We start from the raw sequence: 18,429 nt of genomic DNA, 5'->3' as shown, positions 1-18,429 counted from the left end.
TGTGGAAGATGAGTTTTTCAGCTTCTTTCACTTGATGTTGGTACTATGTGGCAGCCATTGTTGCTTTGGTGTTGTGCCTTTGGGGTGGTGCGGTCTGGTGTCATGGGGACTTAGACTTGCAGCATGATTACTGTGAGACACCATGTCGTCCCTGCTGCACCTTTAAGGCTATGAAAAAGTTAGGGAACCACTGAGAGGTTCGCCGTGACATGGCAGTGGGCTTCATACAGTCTAATCAGAATGTTAAGCTAAGAACCTCAGGCTCTGTTTTGTAAATCTTTTCTTAGAGTCATTTGATCAGTGTATGAGTTTTGGATGTGCGGTCCTTGTCTTTCTCTACCGCCATGGTACTTTGAACACAGCAGTAAATAAGTAGTGGCCAGAGCAGCTTATGGTGACCATACACATTAAAATATTGGTGGTGTTGGCAGAATTGCACGATTTCTACATAAAGATGTCATACCAAAGAAGGAATCGACATGTTGAACCTCAATGCCCAATCATTTTTGGGCTGGATGTGCCAACACAGAATTTGTATAATCAAATTTACATAACTCTCCATATGGAAAACTCATACATGCCTAGTAGTGATGGGCGAGTATGCCCAAGCATTCTCAGGTGTTCTCCGGGTATTTGGGTTTGCTTAGAGATTTAGTTTGTGTCGCCGCAGCTGCATGCTTTGTGGCTGCTAGACAGCCTGAATTCATGTGGGGATTCCCTAACAGTCAATCCCTGCATGTATTTAGGCTGTCTAGCAGCCGCAAATCATGCAGCTGCGGCGACACAAACTAAATCTCCGAGCATGCCCAAATACTCGGAGAACACCCGAGCATGTTCTGGAAATCTCAAGTAACGAGCACACTCACTCATCACTAATGCCTAGCTGATATATAGGCACATACAATGCCTTGCGGAAGTATTCGGCCCTCTGGAACTTTTCAACCTTTTCCCACATATCATGCTTCAAAAATAAAGATACCAAATGTAAATTTTTGGTGAAGATTCAACAACAAGTGGAGCACAATTGTAAAGTTGAACAAAGTTTATTGATTATTTTAAATTTTTGTGGAAATTCAAAAACTGAAAAGTGGGGCGTGCGATATTATTCAGCCCCTTTACTTTCAGTGCAGCAAGCTCAGTCCAGAAGTTTTATTGTGGATCTCTGAATGATCCAATGTTGTCCTAAATGCCTAATGATGATAAATATAATCCGCCTGTGTGTAATCAAGTCTCTGTATAAATGCCCCTGCTCTGTGATAGCCTCAGGGTTCTGTTTGAAGCACAGGGAGCATCATGAAGACCAAGGAACACAACAGCCAGGTCCATGATACTGTTGTGGAGAAGTTTAAAGCCGGATTTGGATACAAAGTGATTTTCAAAACTTTAAACATCCCAAGGAGCACTGTGCAAGTGATCATATTGATATGGAAGGGGTATCATACCATACCAGGGAGACACGATCTTCCTGCCCTATTGTTCTCCATTTTGTAGACCACAGGTTGTTTTAAGCCTGTTGTTTACAAAACAACATGGGATGCATTGGGTGAGTCCCCAGCACATGCACAGAATGTCAGAATGTGAGCTAACGAGAGGGTCACTATACAGTTTGGGTGCCATCATACAACGTGGGAGCCCAAATACAGTGTGGGGACCACTGTAGTGGGCCACCATAAAGTGTGGGGACTACAGTGATGGCCATTATGCAGTGTGGGAGCTAATGAGAGGGCCATTATATATATACAGTGTTAACTACTGTGCATGGCTCTCATAATGTGCGGGGACTACTGTGGCAGCTATTATGAAGTGTGAGGGACATTATACATTATGGGGGCTACTGTGAGGACCAATAAGCATTGTCAAGGCTACTATGGGGGCAAATATACTGTGTGAGGCATAATATAAAGTGTGAGGACTACTGTGGGAATCATTCTCCTGTGTTTGGGACAGCAGTGGGGACATAATTCTATGTATAGAGTAACTGGGGGATATCATACTATATGTACTATATGTAGGGGAGCTGTGGGCCAATCATAGTGTGTATAAGGAAGCTGTGGGGGAATTATACTGTGCATAGTGGAGCTCTGTCAGCATTATACTGTGTATGGGGAAGCTGTGGGCATATCATACTATGTGGAGGGGACCTTTGGGATAATTATATGGTGTATGGGGGGCTGTGGGCCCACCATACTGTGTAATAAGACAGCTGTGGGGGCATTATACTGTGAAATAGGGCAGTTGTGAGTCTATGATACTGTTTATAGGAGGGCTGTGGACCCATCATACTGTGTATAAGAAAGCTGTGGGGGCATTACACTGTGTATAGGGGAGCAGTTGTCTCATTATACTGTGTATAGTGGAGCTCTGTCAGCATTATACAGTGTATAGGGGAGCTATAGGATCACCATACGGTGTATAGGGGATCTGTGGGCCCACCATACTGTGTATAGGGGATTTGTACATGGGGAACATTATTAAATGTTAAGTGGGCACTTAAACATTATTATAAAGAGGGGCACTCAGTATTGTCACCATCAAAGTTGCACATGGAGTATTATTACTTTCTAGGGACAAAATGTGGAGGGCACATGCACAGGAAATTAGTATTTTTTAGGGGCAAATTTACCTTCTAGAGAGCACAGAATCAGCATTATTACTATGTGTGGCACTAAGAGGAGCTGTTATTGTACCACACAGTAGGTGCCGAAATAGGGACACACATGGTAGCAGAGGCTCAGTATTGGAATCAACAGGATGAGGCAATTGTGCAGGTTGGGAACAGATGGGGATGGTGCTGGAGATGTGAGAAGTCAGATGTGTCATTGTTGTAATATCTGCAGCCGAGTCCTGGTTAGAGAAGTTGGCATGTCGGTCTGGGCCAGATGGAAAAGAAGGGAAAAGTGAATGACGTCACCAGAAAAAACATCAGCGGTAAGTCACCATCTATATCTGTACTGTGATCTCTTATATGGTCTGCAGGATTGGTATCTACCAATATATGTCACCATATGGCGGTAATATCAGTGCTGGTCTGGGCATAGAGATTATTTTCAATAACAGTGTGGTCATCTGCTGAGGTTCCCCTATACTCACCGTAGTTATAATCATGGTTACCTGATTAAGGGCCACAAGCGGACACAGAAAAAGGTCCAAGTGTAAAAACAATAAAGCTCTCATTTTTCATATTTCTAGTGCAGTAATGCATTTCAAATTTCGTTTTCAAGTTTGTATGTTCTAGCGCTACAGTGTGCTGCCTTATTTACTTAACTATATACGAGTTGGCGACTCTAGGTTCAGCACCTGTTCACACTGAGTCTATGTTTGGATGTGCCGGTCAGGTTTTTGAAATGTATTCTCTAGCCTTCTGATCGTGCACTCCGCCTCCTAGCTTCGGGTGTTTTAATTACAGCAGGTCCAATACCCCTCCACAGAGAGAGAGAATTTTAGTCTAGGGAGAGGTTTTCACATGTACCCATTCAGATGGAGACGTTTATTCTCAGCGAGGTAAGGCAAGTTTAGGACCTGGTATAAGAGAGATGCCGTAACGGGGCTACCAGGTACACATAAAATTGGCCATTTTTATGCGCTAAAAGCTCTAATATTTCATATTTCTAGTGCAGTAATGCAGTTCAAATTTCGTTTTCAAGTTTGTATGTTCTAGCGCTGCAGTGTGCTGCCTTATTTACTTAACTATATACAAGATGGCGACTCTAGGTTCAGCACCTGTTCACACTGAGTCTATGTTTGGATGTGCAGGTCAGGTTTTTGAAATAAAAACAATATATGGGCCCTTTGCAGCCCAAGAGCTCCTAAAAATACAATATTGCTCCTTATTTACAGGTAAAAATGGGCCCCCTTAGCTCTTGCCTCCATGTGCGGCCACGCAGGTTGCACCAATGATATGTCCTCCTGTTAGAGGCCCACTCACATGTTTTGCCCCCCCCCTGAGCTGAACCCCTAGCTACACCTCTGCTCAGACCACAAATGTTGGACATCTGAAAAGCGGCAATTCCATCAAATTTGAATTCCGCCTGTTAATGCCATTTTGACTTTGGATATGTTCACTAATGTAAAGAATTACTGCTCGAAATCCTCTCTTCCAACCTTTATTAATAGTATTTAAGAATAGCACTAGTAGTGTTCATGTGGCGTACAGAGCTGCAGACATCTGCCATCTTTAATCATCGAGGACGCCAATAGCTGACGCTATAGCAACACATTATCCAGACTGTGCCATGAGAGGCATCTTCATCTAAACACTGGAAACTTTTGAGTAATGCACTAAATAATTTGCTTTTAGTAGGAACTCAGTGCTCATTTTAAAAACACAAACTTCTTTAATTTATCTCCACTATTGAAAAATGTGTATCATGAATAGACAACAGATTGAGTGCCCGTGCCTGAAAAATTGAATGTTGTTTTTCTACTTTTCTCACATAAGCTTATGGAGTTTAAACTGAGGTTTTGATGTATGCTTGATTTAATTTCCTCTACAAAATTAGAAACAGGAATCACAAGAGATGGCTAAACATTTAATTTGCTCTTCTGTTTTGTTTTTCAGGCAGTCTAATTAAAGCCTGGTTCCCATGCCTGATTAGGCTATTTCTCCATCTGACTGCAGTTTACACTACACATAGCGCTTCCAGACAGGAACTTATGCTCATTTTCCATTAAATGGAACAATCTGGGAAGGAAAAATGTGGTTTTCGGTTTAACCCCTTAAGCCCGGTTCATTAATTCTTTATAAAGTTGTACAAAACAGAACGGGTTACTATTACTGATTCGCCTATCTTGCACAAATAGAATGACTTAAATTGTGTTTTTATTATGTCTACAAAGACTGTACTTTTGCAAGCCATAAAAAAAAGAGGAAAGCTGAACTCAAATAAAGTATAGGAACTAATTAGAGAAACAGCAGTGTCTTCAGGGGGGAATATAAATGCCATTTAACATATGTCAAAATGAAACTCTAACTACATATGCGTAAAACATTTTATTTTTTTCTATTTGCTGTGTGATTTTTATGGCCGCGTTTATACTCCATTGTGGTAAACAGTTGCAATATTCACTTAGGTTTTGGGAATACCTACAGAATAACATTTTGCAAATTCATTCTTTTTGAGCCTCTGGGTATAAATGAGTAACTCAACTTTGGAACATAAATAGTAATATAGACAGAAGATATTGTGCGTCTACTGGTGGACGACAACTGTATCTATAACTAGACCTTCAGGGCTCATGTATGTGGATGCAAATGTATGTGTACAAAAGAAACAGACAATGCAGCTCTACCCTTCACATGAACTGCATTATTCACAAATGAAGAGCAGGAAAATTGACAGAAAATCTATGAAAAAGGGATTGGATGATTATGGCAAATAAGTACATGCCCAATTGTCTTGGGTGGCAAAACCAGGCCCTATAATGGGGGGCCCATTGATTAGTCTATTATGTGTACACCACTGCTCTGGTTATGGATCATTCCTGTAATAATATAGCATAAAGGTGGTCCAATGCTATAATGCCATACTATATACTCTAATACCATGTCCCTTTTATTTTGTACAGAAGCTGACAGTTTTCATAGTTTCATATGAAATAGCAAAAAATAGGGCATGAATATATACCCCCCAAAAGCATTAATCAGAAATCCATGAAAAATGCTTCAAATACTATTTGAACAACATACCGTTAGCTCACATACTGCTTTTTTCCATCAGGAAATAGGAGCAAGTCAATTCTTGAAGCATTTCTGCTAATAAAGCAATGTGTGCAGAAAACGCCACAAATAATTAACTATTTCTGTGTGAAAGTGACTTGCTGTGAACATGTTCAAGTTTTTGAACACCTTTTAACCACTTCAGATTTCTAAAAGCGCAACACGGATAAAGGAAGTGAAATCTCTCGTCTTCAGGATTTTATTGCTTAGAGGAGTCTTCTTACTTTACAATACAACTCAATGAGAAAGCTCAGAAGATGCCTGGAGTAATCCTGGATGTCTTTTAACCCCTTTACCCCCAAGGGTGGTTTGCACGTCAATGACCAGGCCAATTTTTACAATTCTGACCACTGTCCCTTTATGAGGTTATAACTCCGAAACGCTTCAACGGATCCTGGTGATTCTGACATTGTTTTCTCGTGACATATTGTACTTCATGATAGTGGTAAAATTTCTTTGATAGTACCTGCGTTTATTTGTGAAAAAAGCGGAAATTTGGCGAAAATTTTGAAAATTTCGCAATTTTCAAACTTTGAATTTTTATGCAATTAAATCACAGAGATATGTCACACAAAATACTTAATAAGTAACATTTCCCACATGTCTCCTTTACATCAGCATAATTTTGGAACCAATTTTTTTTTTTGTTAGGGAGTTATAAGGGTTAAAAGTTGACCAGCAATTTCTCATTTTTACAACACCATTTTTTTTTAGGGACCACGTCTCATTTGAAGTTATTTTGAGGGGTCTATATGATAGAAAATACTCAAGTGTGACACCATTCTAAAAACTGCACCCCTCAAGGTGCTCAAAACCACATTCAAGAAGTTTATTAATCCTTCAGGTGTTTAATAGGAATTTTTGGAATGTTTAAATAAAAATGAACATTTAACTTTTTTACACAAAAAATTTACTTCAGCTCCAATTTGTTTTATTTTACCAAGGGTAACAGGAGAAATTGGACCCAAAAAGTTGTTGTCCAATTTGTCCTGAGTATGCTGATACCCCATATGTGGCAGTAAACCACTGTTTGGGCGCATGGGAGAGCTCGGAAGGGAAGGAGCGCTATTTGACTTTTCAATGCAAAATTGACAGGAATTGAGATGGGACGCCATGTTGCGTTTGGAGAGCCACTGATGTGCCTAAACATTGAAACCCCCCACAAGTGACACCATTTTGGAAAGTAGACCCCCTAAGGAACTTATCTGGATGTGTGGTGAGCACTTTGACCCACCAAGTGCTTCACAGAAGTTTATAATGCAGAACCGTAAAAATAAAAAATCATATTTTTTCACAAAAATTATATTTTTGCCCCCAATTTTTTATTTTTCCAAGGGTAAGAGAAGAAATTGGACCTCAAAAGTTGTTGTCCAATTTGTCCTGAGTACGCTGATACCCCATATGTGGCAGTAAACCACTGTTTGGGCGCATGGGAGAGCTCGGAAGGGAAGGAGCGCAGTTTGACTTTTCAATGCAAAATTGACAGAAATTGAGATGGGACGCCATGTTGCGTTTGGAGAGCCACTGATGTGCCTAAACATTGAAACCCCCCACAAGTGACACCATTTTGGAAAGTAGACCCCCTAAGGAACTTATCTAGAGGTGTGGTGAGCACTTTGACCCACCAAGTGCTTCACAGAAGTTTATAATGCAGAACCATAAAAATAAAAAATCATATTTTTTCACAAAAATTATATTTTTGCCCCCAATTTTTTATTTTTCCAAGGGTAAGAGAAGAAATTGGACCTCAAAAGTTGTTGTCCAATTTGTCCCGAGTACGCCGATACCCCATATGTGGCAGTAAACCACTGTTTGGGCGCATGGGAGAGCTCGGAAGGGAAGGAGCGCCGTTTGACTTTTCAATGCAAAATTGACAGGAATTGAGATGGGACGCCATGTTGCGTTTGGAGAGCCACTGATGTGCCTAAACATTGAAATCCCCCACAAGTGACACCATTTTGGAAAGTAGACCCCCTAAGGAACTTATCTGGATGTGTGGTGAGCACTTTGACCCACCAAGGGCTTCACAGAAGTTTATAATGCAGAGCCATAAAAATAAAACAAAATTTTTTTCCCACAAAAATTATTTTTTAGCCCCCAGTTTTGTATTTTCCCTAGGGTAACAGGAGAAATTGGACCCCAAAAGTTGTTGTCCAATTTGTCCTGAGTACGCTGATACCCCATATGTGGGGGGGAACCACCGTTTGGGCGCATGGGAGGGTTCGGAAGGGAAGGAGCGCCATTTGGAATGCAGACTTAGATGGAATGGTCTGCAGGCGTCACATTGCGTTTGCAGAGCCCCTAATGTACCTAAACAGTAGAAACCCCCCACAAGTGACACCATTTTGGAAAGTAGACCCCCTAAGGAACTCATCTTGATGTGTTGAGAGCTTTGAACCCCCAAGTATTTCACTACAGTTTATAACGCAGAGCCATGCAAATAAAAAATATTTTTTTTTCCACAAAAATTATATTTTAGCCCCCAGTTTTGTATTTTTCCAAGGTTAGCAGGAGAAATTGGACCCTAAATGTTGTTGTCCAATTTGTCCTGAGTACGCTGATACCCGATATGTGGGGGGGAACCACCGTTTGGGCGCATGGGAGGGCTCGGAAGGGAAGGAGCATCATTTGGAATGCAGACTTAGATGGATTGGTCTGCAGGCGTCACATTGCGTTTGCAGAGCCCCTAATGTACCTAAACAGTAGAAACCCCCCACAAGTGACCCCATATTGGAAACTAGACCCCTCAATGAACTTATCTAGATGTGTTGTGAGAACTTTGAACCCCCAAGTGTTTCACTACAGTTTATAACGCAGAGCCGTGAAAATAAAAAATCTTTTTGTTTTCCCACAAAAATTATTTTTCAGCCCCCAGTTTTGTATTTTCCCAAGGGTAACAGGAGAAATTGGTCCACAAAAGTTGTTGTCCAATTTGTCCTGAGTACGCTGATACCCCATATGTTGGGGTAAACCCCTGTTTGGGCACACAGGAGAGCTCGGAAGGGAAGGAGCACTGTTTTACTTTTTCAACGCAGAATTGGCTGGAATTGAGATCGGACGCCATGTCGTGTTTGGAGAGCCCCTGATGTGCCGAAACAGTGGAAACCCCCCAATTATAACTGAAACCCTAATCTAAACACACCCCTAACCCTAATTCCAACGGTAACCCTAACCACACCTCTAACCCTGACACACCCCTAACCCTAATCCCAACCCTATTCCCAACTGTAAATGTAATCTAACCCTAGCCCTAACCCTAGCCCTAACCCTAGCCCTAACCCTAACCCTAGCCCTAACCCTAGCTCTAACCCTAGCCCTAACCCTAGCCCTAACCCTAGCCCTAACCCTAACCCTAGCCCTAGCCCTAACCCTAACCCTAGCCCTAGCCCTAACCCTAGCCCTAACCCTAGCCCTAACCCTAGCCCTAGCCCTAACCCTAGCCCTAACCCTAATGGGAAAATGGAAATAAATACATTTTTTTTTATTTTTCCCTAACTAAGGGGGTGATGAAGGGGGGTTTGATTTACTTTTATAGCGAGTTTATTAGCGGATTTTTATGATTGGCAGCCGTCACACACTGAAAGACCCTTTTTATTGCAAAAAATATTTTTTGCAATACCACATTTTGAGAGCTATAATTTTTCCATATTTTGGTCCACAGAGTCATGTGAGGTCTTGTTTTTTGCGGGACGAGTTGACGTTTTTATTGAAAACATTTTTGGGCACGTGACATTTTTTGATCGCTTTTTATTCCGATTTTTGTGAGGAAGAATGACCAAAAGCCAGCTATTCATGAATTTCTATTGGGGGAGACGTTTATACCGTTCCGCGTTTGGTAAAATTGATAAATCAGTTTTATTCTTCGGGTCAGTACGATTACAGCGATACCTCATTTATATCATTTTTTTATGGTTTGGCGCTTTTATACAATAAAAACTATTTTACAGAAAAAATAATTATTTTTGCATCGCTTTATTCTCAGGACTATAACTTTTTTATTTTTTTGCTGATGATGCTGTATGGCGGCTCTTTTTTTGCGGGACAATATGACGCTTTCAGCAGTACCATGGTTATTTATATCTGTCCTTTTGATCGCGTGTTATTCCACTTTTTGTTCGGCGGTATGATAATAAAGCGTTGTTTTTTGCCTCGTTTTTTTTTTTTTTTTCTTACGTTGTTTACTGAAGGGGTTAACTAGTGGGACAGTTTTATAGGTCGGGTCGTTACGGACGCAGCGATACTAAATATGTGTACTTTTATTGGTTTTTTTTTTTTATTTAGATGAAGAAATGTATTTATGGGAATAATATTTTTTTTTTTTCATTATTTTGGAATATTTTTTTTTATTTTTTTTACACATTTGGAAATTTTTTTTTTTACTTTTTTACTTTGTCCCGGGGGGGGGGACATCACAGATCAGTGATCTGACAGTTTGCACAGCACTCTGTCAGATCACTGATCTGACATGCAGCGCTGCAGGCTTCACAGTGCCTGCTCTGAGCAGGCTCTGTGAAGCCACCTCCCTCCCTGCAGGACCCGGATCCGCGGCCATCTTGGATCCAGGGCTGGAGGGAGCAGGGAGGGAGGTGAGACCCTCGCAGCAACGCGATCACATCGCGTTGCTCCGGGGGTCTCAGGGAAGCCCGCAGGGAGCCCCCTCCCTGCGCGGTGCTTCCCTGCACCGCCGGCACATCGCGATCATCTTTGATCGCGGTGTGCCAGGGGTTAATGTGCCAGGGGCGGTCCGTGACCGCTCCTGGCACATAGTGCCGGATGTCAGCTGCGATAAGCAGCTGACACCCGGCCACGATCGGCCGCGCTCCCCCCGTGAGCGCGGCCGATCGGCTATGACGTACTATCCCGTCCAGGGTCAGATAAGCCCAGGGCACCTCGACGGGATAGTACGTCTAAGGTCACAGAGGGGTTAAAGCATTTTGCCATCATTTTTTTTTTTTTTTTAAATACTAGCAGCTTTTTCATTATTCAATGGAGTGGAAAAAACTACTTTAGAAAACCATCACAAAAACCTGGGAACATGCTGCAAAAAAATGTCACCAGCCAAAAATAACTGGAAAAATGCTCAGGAAATGACCAAAAAATGACACAAAAGATGCTTCAGAAAAAAAACACATGAGTTTCCCCAAGCAACTTCTGCTTGAAAAACTTTCTTTGAGTTTAAACCCTTTCTGAAATTTGTAGTACATGTATGGCGTAATTCAGAAGTGGGTGTATGGAGTGGGCTCATAGGCTGGAACTATACCCAGAAGATAATGAATGTGTGTCACAGCTAGGATCTGCTACCAACAACCATGGGTGGCACAGTGCTCTGCCCCTGACTGTTAAATGCCACTGTCAATCAGTGACTGCTGCGTTAACAGTGCTCCGGCATTGGGAATGTCATTCTGTGCGTCCATCAGCCACTCTGATCATCGGGCGCCGATGGGTTGCTATAACAGCTCGGCGTAGATTGTAGATCTTACATCAATAAGCTGAATTACGTCAAGAAGCTGCATTAAGTTTCAATCTGTAGTTGGGTTTAAAAGGAGATTGTGATTTTTACTTTATTCATTTATTCTTTATAATTCAAGCGATTGTAGAATCACAGCTTCAGGTTCCATAATTCCCTTAGACAGGGCCGCCATCAGGGCATGACAGCCGTGACTGGCGTATGGGGTCCGGCGAGTGCATCTGTGTGGAGCCAGGGGGGATCTTCGCCCGGCGCTGGAGCATGGCCAGGTAAGAAGTCGTGTTTTTTTTTTTTTCTGAGAGCGGCATCCAGGGGGGCCCAGGGGGCAGAATGCTGGACACACAGGGGCAGAAATGCTGGACACAGTGGGGCAGAAATGCTGGACACAGTGGGGCAGAAATGCTGGACACAGTGGGGCAGAAATACTGGACACAGTGGGGCAGAAATGCTGGACACAGTGGGGCAGAAATGCTGGACACAGTGGGGCAGAAATGCTGGACACAGTGGGGCAGAATGCTGGACACAGTGGGGCAGAATGCTGGACACAGTGGGGCAGAAATGCTGGACACAGTGGGGCAGAAATGCTGGACACAGTGGGGCAGAATGCTGGACACAGTGGGGCAGAATGCTGGACACAGTGGGGCAGAAATGCTGGACACAGTGGGGCAGAAATACTGGACACAGTGGGGCAGAAATGCTGGACACAGTGGGGCAGAATGCTGGACACAGTGGGGCAGAATGCTGGACACAGTGGGGCAGAAATGCTGGACACAGTGGGGCAGAATGCTGGACACAGTGGGGCAGAATGCTGGACACAGTGGGGCAGAAATGCTGGACACACAGGGGCAGAAATGCTGGACACAGTGGGGCAGAATGCTGGACACAGTGGGGCAGAATGCTGGACACAGTGGGGCAGAAATGCTGGACACAGTGGGGCAGAAATGCTGGACACAGTGGGGCAGAAATGCTGGACACAGTGGGGCAGAATGCTGGACACAGTGGGGCAGAATGCTGGACACAGTGGGGCAGAAATGCTGGACACAGTGGGGCAGAAATGCTGGACACAGTGGGGCAGAAATGCTGGACACAGTGGGGCAGAAATGCTGGACACAGTGGGGCAGAATGCTGGACACAGTGGGGCAGAAATGCTGGACACAGTGGGGCAGAAATGCTGGACACAGTGGGGCAGAATGCTGGACACACAGTGGGGCAGGAATGCTGGACACACAGTGGGACATGAATGTTGGACACACAGTGGGGCAGAATGCTGGACACACAGTGGGGCAGAATGCTGGACACACAGGGGCAGAAATGCTGGACACACAGTGGGGCAGAATGCTGGACACAGTGGGGCAGAAATGCTGGACACAGTGGGGCAGAATGCTGGACACACAGTGGGGCAGAATACTGGACACAGTGGGGCAGAATGCTGGACACAGTGGGGCAAAATGCTGGACACAGAGTGGGGCAGAATGCTGGACACACAGTGGGGCAGAATGCTGGACACACAGTGGGGCAGAATGCTGGACACACAGTGGGGCAGAATGCTGGACACACAGTGGGGCAGAATGCTGGACACAGTGGGGCAGAATGCTTGACACACAGGGGCAGAAATGCTGGACACACAGTGGGGCAGAATGCTGGACACAGTGGGGCAAAAATGCTGGACACAGTGGGGCAGAATGCTGGACACACAGGGGCAGAAATGCTGGACACAGTGGGGCCGAATGCTGGACACATAGGGGCAGAAATGCTGGACACAGTGGGGCAGAATGCTGGACACACAGGGGCAGAAATGCTGGACACAGTGGGGCAGAATGCTGGACACACATTGGGGCAGAAATGCTGGACACAGTGGGGCAGAAATGCTGGACACAGTGGGGCAGAATGCTGGACACAGTGGGGCAGAATGTTGGAGACAGTGGGGCAGAATGTTGGAGATAGTGGGGCAGAATGTTGGAGACAGTGGGGCAGAATGTTGGAGACAGTGGGGCAGAATGCTGGAGACAGTGGGGCAGAATGCTGGAGACAGTGGGGCAGAATGCTGGAGACAGTGACAGGGGCAGAATGCTGGAGACAGTGACAAGGGCAGAATGCTGGAGACAGTGGGGCAGAATGCTGGACACACAGTGGGGCAGAATGCTGGACACACAGGGGCAGAAATGCTGGACACAGTGGGGCAGAATGCTGGACACACAGTGGGGCAGAAATGCTGGACACAGTGGGGCAGAAATGCTGGACACAGTGGGGCAGAAATGCTGGACACAGTGGGGCAGAAATACTGGACACAGTGGGGCAGAAATGCTGGACACAGTGGGGCAGAATGCTGGACACAGTGGGGCAGAATGCTGGACACAGTGGGGCAGAAATGCTGGACACAGTGGGGCAGAAATGCTGGACACAGTGGGGCAGATTGCTGGACACAGTGGGGCAGAATGTTGGACACAGTGGGGCAGAATGCTGGACACAGTGGGGCAGAAATGCTGGACACATTGGGGCAGAAATACTGGACACAGTGGGGCAGAAATGCTGGACACAGTGGGGCAGAATGCTGGACACAGTGGGGCAGAATGCTGGACACAGTGGGGCAGAAATGCTGGACACAGTGGGGCAGAATGCTGGACACAGTGGGGCAGAATGCTGGACACAGTGGGGCAGAAATGCTGGACACACAGGTGCACATATGCTGGACACAGTGGGGCAGAATGCTGGACACAGTGGGGCAGAATGCTGGACACAGTGGGGCAGAAATGCTGGACACAGTGGGGCAGAAATGCTGGACACAGTGGGGCAGAAATGCTGGACACAGTGGGGCAGAATGCTGGACACAGTGGGGCAGAATGCTGGACACAGTGGGGCAGAATGCTGGACATAGTGGGGCAGAAATGCTGGACACAGTGGGGCAGAATGCTGGACACAGTGGGGCAGAATGCTGGACACAGTGGGGCAGAATGCTGGACACAGTGGGGCAGAAATGCTGGACACAGTGGGCAGAAATACTGGACACAGTGGGGCAGAAATGCTGGACACAGTGGGGCAGAATGCTGGACACAGTGGGTCAGAATGCTGGACACAGTGGGGCAGAAATGCTGGACACAGTGGGGCAGAATGCTGGACACAGTGGGGCAGAATGCTGGACACAGTGGGGCAGAAATGCTGGACACACAGGGGCAGAAATGCTGGACACAGTGGGGCAGAATGCTGGACACAGTGGGGCAGAATGCTGGACACAGTGGGGCAGAATGCTGGACACAGTGGGGCAGAAATGCTGGACACACAGGGGCAGAAATGCTGGACACAGTGGGGCAGAATGCTGGACACAGTGGGGCAGAAATGCTGGACACAGTGGGGCAGAATGCTGGACACAGTGGGGCAGAAATGCTGGACACAGTGGGGCAGAAATGCTGGACACAGTGGGGCAGAATGCTGGACACAGTGGGGCAGAATGCTGGACACAGTGGGGCAGAAATGCTGGACACAGTGGGGCAGAAATACTGGACACAGTGGGGCAGAAATGCTGGACACAGTGGGGCAGAATGCTGGACACAGTGGGGCAGAATGCTGGACACAGTGGGGCAGAATGCTGGACACAGTGGGGCAGAAATGCTGGACACAGTGGGGCAGAAATACTGGACACAGTGGGGCAGAAATGCTGGACACAGTGGGGCAGAATGCTGGACACAGTGGGGCAGAATGCTGGACACAGTGGGGCAGAAATGCTGGACACAGTGGGGCAGAATGCTGGACACAGTGGGGCAGAATGCTGGACACAGTGGGGCAGAAATGCTGGACACACAGGGGCAGAAATGCTGGACACATTGGGGCAGAATGCTGGACACAGTGGGGCAGAATGCTGGACACAGTGGGGCAGAATCCTGGACACAGTGGGGCAGAAATGCTGGACACACAGGGGCAGAAATGCTGGACACAGTGGGGCAGAATGCTGGACACAGTGGGGCATAATGCTGGACACAGTGGGGAAGAAATGCTGGACACAGTGGGGCAGAATGCTGGACACAGTGGGGCAGAATGCTGGACACAGTGGGGCAGAATGCTGGACACAGTGGGGCAGAAATGCTGGACACAGTGGGGCAGAAATGCTGGACACAGTGGGGCAGAAATGCTGGACACAGTGGGGCAGAATGCTGGACACACAGTGGGGCAGGAATGCTAGACACACAGTGGGGCAGGAATGCTGGACACAGTGGGGCAGAATGATGGACACACAGTGGGGCAGAATGCTGGACACACAGTGGGGCAGAATACTGGACACAGTGGGGCAGAATGCTGGACACACAGTGGGGCAGAATGCTGGACACACAGTGGGGCAGAATGCTGGACACACAGTGGGGCAGAATGCTGGACACACAGTGGGGCAGAATGCTGGACACACAGTGGGGCAGAATGCTGGACACACAGTGGGGCAGAATGCTGGACACAGTGGGGCAGAATGCTGGACACACAGGGGCAGAAATGCTGGACACACAGTGGGGCAGAATGCTGGACACAGTGGGGCAGAAATGCTGGACACACTGGGGCAGAATGCTGGACACACAGGGGCAGAAATGCTGGACACAGTGGGGCAGAATGCTGGACACACAGGGGCAGAAATGCTGGACACAGTGGGGCAGAATGCTGGACACACAGGGTCAGAAATGCTGGACACAGTGGGGCAGAATGCTGGACACACATTGGGGCAGAAATGCTGGACACAGTGGGGCAGAAATGCTGGACACAGTGGGGCAGAAATGCTGGACACAGTGGGGCAGAAATGCTGGACACAGTGGGGCAGAATGCTGGACACAGTGGGGCAGAATGTTGGAGACAGTGGGGCAGAATGTTGGAGATAGTGGGGCAGAATGTTGGAGACAGTGGGGCAGAATGTTGGAGACAGTGGGGCAGAATGCTGGAGACAGTGGGGCAGAATGCTGGAGACAGTGGGGCAGAATGCTGTAGACAGTGGGGCAGAATGCTGGAGACAGTGACAGGGGCAGAATGCTGGAGACAGTGACAGGGGCAGAAATGCTGGACACAGTGGGGCAGAATGCTGGACACACAGGGGAAGAAATGCTGGACACACAGTGGGGCAGAATGCTGGACACACAGGGGCAGAAATGCTGGACACAGTGGGGCAGAATGCTGGACACACAGTGGGGCAGAAATGCTGGACACAGTGGGGCAGAAATGCTGGACATAGTGGGGCAGAAATGCTGGACACAGTGGGGCAGAAATGCTGGACACAGTGGGGCAGAAATGCTGGACACAGTGGGGCAGAATGCTGGACACAGTGGGGCAGAATGTTGGAGACAGTGGGGCAGAATGCTGGAGACAGTGGGGCAGAATGCTGGAGACAGTGACAGGGGCAAAATGCTGGAGACAGTGACAGGGGCAGAAATGCTGGACACAGTGGGGCAGAATGCTGGACACAGTGACAGGGGCAGAATGCTGGACACAGTGACAGGGGCAGAATGCTGGACACAGGGGCAGACTGTGAGACCCAGGGGCAGTATGCTGGACATTGGGGCAGAATGCGAGACACAGGGGCAGAATGGAGATACGGGGCATGATTGGCGACACGGGGCAGGATGAAAGACATGGGGGCATGACTGGAGACAGATGGGGCAGGATTGGAGACAGATGGGGCAGAATGGAGACACAGGGGGCATGATTGGAGACAAGTGTCAGGATTGCAGACATGGGGGCATGGTTGGAGACATAGGGGGCAGAATGGAGACATGGGGCATGATTGGAGACACTGGGGGCAGAATTGGAGACAGAGCGTGCAGGATCATGGGGCAGGATGGATATGTTGGAGACAGATGGGACCAGATGGAGAGATCACATGGGGCGATCATATGGGGCAGGATGGGGAGATCATATGGGGCAGAATGGATACTCATGAGGGCAGGATGGGAGAACATCTGGCTGACGCCAGGAATGAGACACACAGGGCCAGGATGGGGGATATTATTAACCCTCCGTCACATACAACTGATCTGACAGGCGCTTCTCTTTTACTTTCATTTCTCCTTCCTCACCAGATTGTGAGGAAACCCCCTCCCTCCAGGTAGTCTCCTGTCTCTTGAAGGTCTGTGAAACCTGATATCACAGTTGGATTTCAGAGCTTCAGGGGAGAGGATATAGCTGCACAGATCTCTCAGGCTCATTGTATGTGAATACGTCACATTCAGTAAGGTTGGTATTTTATGTTTTTATTCATCACAATAGTTTATTTAGCTTGTTTTATGAATATATAGCACAAAATGTGAGGATATTTCATAGAAATAAGGGAGATTTTATAAAAGAAAGTGTGCTGCTCAGGCATATACAGTAGTTCCCTAACATATTCCTTCTCTTGCTTCAGATTATCTGCTGAAATGGAGAGGAAAATGTACAATTTATCCAAACAACTTGATGTTGAGGAAGTAACAAACATGCTGTTAGATGATAGAGACCTCACACTGAATGAGGATTTAGGAGAGGAAAGTGAGATTGATTCTCATGATGAGGTGGAAGAATGTGTCCTGGATTCTGAAACAGGGCAAGATGGTGACAGTGGTGAGGATGAAGAAGTTGGATCATATTATATTGGAAAAGATAAAAATACTAAATGGAACAAGAAGCCATTCTAGAAAAAACGTAGGAAACCTTTAAACATTATTACTCACCTTCCTGCAGTAATAGGAACTGCACGTAATGCAAAAACTGCAGTTGAATGCTGGAACAGTATATTTACAGATGACATTCTGGACTCTATTGTCACATATACCAACCAATATATAGACATTATAAAGGACAAGTACATCTGCAACAGAACCATCAAGCCCACAGATGAAATAGAACTGCGTGCTTTTTTTGGATTACTGTACCTTGCAGGAGCTTATAGGGCAAATAGACAAAGTTTGGAGGAACTTTGGGGTAAAGATGGGGATGGAGTTGAAAAATTTAGCCTTGTTATGTCCATAAACAGATTCAAGATTCTAATTCGTTGCCTTCGGTTTGACGACAGAACTACCCGAACCGAACGCAAAACACATGACCGACTTGCTCCAATTCGTGATATATTTCAAAGATTTGTTGTAAACTGTAAACAAAGTTATTACCCTGGAGAGAATCTCACTATTGACGAAATGCTCCCTGGTTTTCGTGGTAGATGTGCCTTTCGTCAATATATTCCATCAAAGCCAAACAAATATGGAATAAAAATTTATGCCCTTGTTGATGCCAGTAAGACCTACACTTACAA

Source organism: Ranitomeya imitator, chromosome 3 (genome assembly GCF_032444005.1).
Source record: "Ranitomeya imitator isolate aRanImi1 chromosome 3, aRanImi1.pri, whole genome shotgun sequence".
Classification (NCBI taxonomy): domain Eukaryota; kingdom Metazoa; phylum Chordata; class Amphibia; order Anura; family Dendrobatidae; genus Ranitomeya; species Ranitomeya imitator.
This window is presented reverse-complemented; position numbering follows the sequence as displayed.